Below are 3,575 nucleotides of genomic sequence, written 5' to 3' on the forward strand. Positions count from 1 at the left end.
CTTCACCATTACAAACGGGGCCCCGGTTTAGAAAAATTACGAGTGCACGCGTCGGCTGTAATCCAGAAATAATTCTCGATCCTTCACGATGTTGCGTTCTTCGTACAACATTTTATCCCTTAATATCATTTTATCCTTTTGCGAAATACAAGCTTCCCGCGAGGAGATCAAATTAGAGGATTTCAAGACGTCTAAATTCCACGTATTGCTTCATATATTCGAATTATTTAATTTAAATTTGTTTCGTAAATAATGAATTTAAATGTATTTTACATCTCTTCCCTTGAATTATTTAAATTAATGTATGAATTTACTAAAATGCACATAGACATAGTTTATAACGCAATATAAAAATATTGTATTTAAAAGAAATGTGTTACGATTAAATTAATATGACATTTAATCCTTTTTCCGCGCGTGAGTGTGTGTGTGCCATCAAAATTATTCGAAAAAGTGCTATCAAGCGTGAAGTCGACGTTACCCCTGCAATCGAAGCACAGTTCCCGCATGAGCATTCGCTCGTAAATACATGTTCCGCGAACTGCGCTAATATTCCAGATACAAGGCCTCAGTGAAATGACTAGCGCATAATTTCTGTCGAGAGAGCGGAGAAAAAAAAGAACGTTATAGACCTCCGCGCGCGCGCGTGATAACACACATCTCGGTAAAGAGAAAGAGAGAGAGAGAGAGAGAGAAGCGCGGCTTGGAAAATCGCGGTTCCTGTTAACCCCATGCGCGCGCGTGTACATCATCCCGAGATTGCTACCCTTACGCGAGCGCATATTCGCGATTCCGCCACGGAGCGGAGAGCCCCGCTCTTTCTCGCTGGCTCACGAAGACACACACTGTAATCCCGGGATAATTCTCGACGTATCCGCGTTATATAGCCGCGGTATTCGCCGCAGATGTAAATACCCGCGGGGCAGCCGGGAGCCCCGCAGGTATTAAACATACGTTCCCCGGGTACTCGACAAATTGCTCGCATGAACCAGAATAATTAGCATCCCTAGCCTCCGGTGGTGTATGCCTACTCGCGTTGCGCTCCTTTGTCCTTCTCTCTCACTATCTCGTTTTCCTCGTCTTCCTCGCGTATTCTTTTCTTCTCTCTCCCTTCCCCATATCTCTTCAGCAACTCTAGCGCTTGAATCAGGCTTGCACGTTCTGGGGAATGCCCAGAACAGAACGAGCGTGTCTCTCCTTCTCTCGCTCATCGATGCGGCGGTTATTTCTCTCTCTCTCTTCGTCCGTCTCATTGTGAAGATACACCACGTTCCGTGGTTGCGTTTAATCAGCCCCGCTGACTTGATGCGCGCCATACTGTCCGGCCTCTGCCGTGCGCGTCGGCCGATGCGGCTGCTTAAGAATGTAATTTAATATGCGACGTTACACACCGCGGGCCCCGCCGTGTCATATTTATAGGTATTTATGCATCAGCTTCGCGAGCACGTTTGTGCCGCGCGCAGTGCGCATGGTACGCGCACAGTCCGCGAGCCCATTGAAATTATCTCCCGAAGAGAGAGGAGGAGGAAGGTATTGCACCGTGCGCGCGTATTCACAATACTCGTACTCTCTCGAGCGTACGTGGGAGGAATTTATCGTTATTTATCGCCGGTTAAAACCCTACGCACCGCGCCGATTCTCTCTTTGTGACGCTTCGCGCAACTCGACGCGACGAGAAAAAAAGAAAGAAAGAGAGAAAGAGAGAAAGAGAGAGAGAGAGAGAGAGAGAGAGAGAGAATTCTTTCGAGCGCTTGGTAATAAATTCCCTTTACATGCTTAGGTATAAATCTTTCAAGTGTGTGTGTGTGTGTGTGTGTGTGTGTGTGTGTGTGTGTGTGTGTGTGTGTGTGTGTGTGTGTGTGTGTGTGTGTGTGTGTGTGTGTGTGTGTGTGTGTGTGTGTGTGTGTGTGTGTGTGTGTGTGTGTGTGTGTGTGTGTGTGTGTGTGTGTGTGTGTGTGTGTGTGTGTGTGTGTGTGTGTGTGTGTGTGTGTGTGTGTGTGTGTGTGTGTGTGTGTGTGTGTGTGTGTGTGTGTGTGTGTGTGTGTGTGTGTGTGTGTGTGTGTGTGTGTGTGTGTGTGTGTGTGTGTGTGTGTGTGTGTGTGTGTGTGTGTGTGTGTGTGTGTGTGTGTGTGTGTGTGTGTGTGTGTGTGTGTGTGTGTGTGTGTGTGTGTGTGTGTGTGTGTGTGTGTGTGTGTGTGTGTGTGTGTGTGTGTGTGTGTGTGTGTGTGTGTGTGTGTGTGTGTGTGTGTGTGTGTGTGTGTGTGTGTGTGTGTGTGTGTGTGTGTGTGTGTGTGTGTGTGTGTGTGTGTGTGTGTGTGTGTGTGTGTGTGTGTGTGTGTGTGTGTGTGTGTGTGTGTGTGTGTGTGTGTGTGTGTGTGTGTGTGTGTGTGTGAATAATTACACAATTCAACTAAAAAAATACACACAAGAAAGAGAATAACCTCCTTTGTAGTTTTTTATGCTAAATACTTTAACACGTCACATACCATAGCTATAAAATGAAAAAATACCCCCCTTAAGGAGGGTTAAAATAGACCTATGTGCAACTTTATTCGCTAATTTCTTAAAATTTTAATAGAAAAAGTTGAAAGCTGGAATCGTATTCAGCGTTAAAAAGACTACAAGGAAACAATTACTACTTTTCTTGTGTTTGAAGAAAGTTATTTTCTGTTGTTCTTGTATTATAAAAAGAATGTTTTTTTCAGTTTTTTTCTTTATATTTTCATATATACCTAGCATGCCTAGATTCGTATGTAACAGGATTGTAAAAATATATGATAATAATAATAAAATTTGATTTTGTATCGTAATTTATATTAGAAATGAACGGTTAGAGAATACACTGAAAAAAGTGGTATTGCAACTACAGCAAAAATTTTCTTGGTGCGCAAAATTAACTGAGGTACATAAATGATTAGCAAATACTGTGATATCGCATATGTTTCGCATTTAATCGATCTAAGTGACAGAGACAGAATTTATATCTGAACTGTTTGTGAAATTTAGAAAGAATGTTTTTCTGTGGCGCCTATCCATGTTAAGGCCAATCATACTTGTTATAAAGTTTGGCTGTGGTAGACAGAAAAAATTAGCGGCAAGAAACAAATGAATATATAATCCTCACGTCTAACATATTTGTATAACGCGCTCAATCTATCTAGCTCTTTTAAACAATTTTTCTCAATTTTTCGATGCTGCAGTTATAATTGGCAGTTATATTTCTCACAAAGATCGTTCTAGCTGTAGTATCGAAACTCATATTTATCCAATGCAGTGATTAACATTTGGCAATGGGACCTAAATTTTCTAGAAGATATTATTAGAATATTGCTGCTATAAATTCTATATGTAACAGACAATATTCTAACAGATACAAAAAATAGCGATAAAGTTTTGTTGTGACACCTAGAAATCTACCTATATCAGCAAGACATTTTTTTGAGTGTTTGTACGATGGTTTGCATCATCAGCGCTGTACCCATTCCGCGCATACCTATTTACGACAAGTTTTGAGAAACGTCAAGGTACTCCTGGTGGAGAATCTTGAAAGATCCATCGGATGGAATATTATGACG

This window comes from Formica exsecta, unplaced genomic scaffold, assembly GCF_003651465.1.
Source record: "Formica exsecta isolate Colony F162 unplaced genomic scaffold, ASM365146v1 scaffold120, whole genome shotgun sequence".
Lineage (NCBI taxonomy): Eukaryota > Metazoa > Arthropoda > Insecta > Hymenoptera > Formicidae > Formica > Formica exsecta.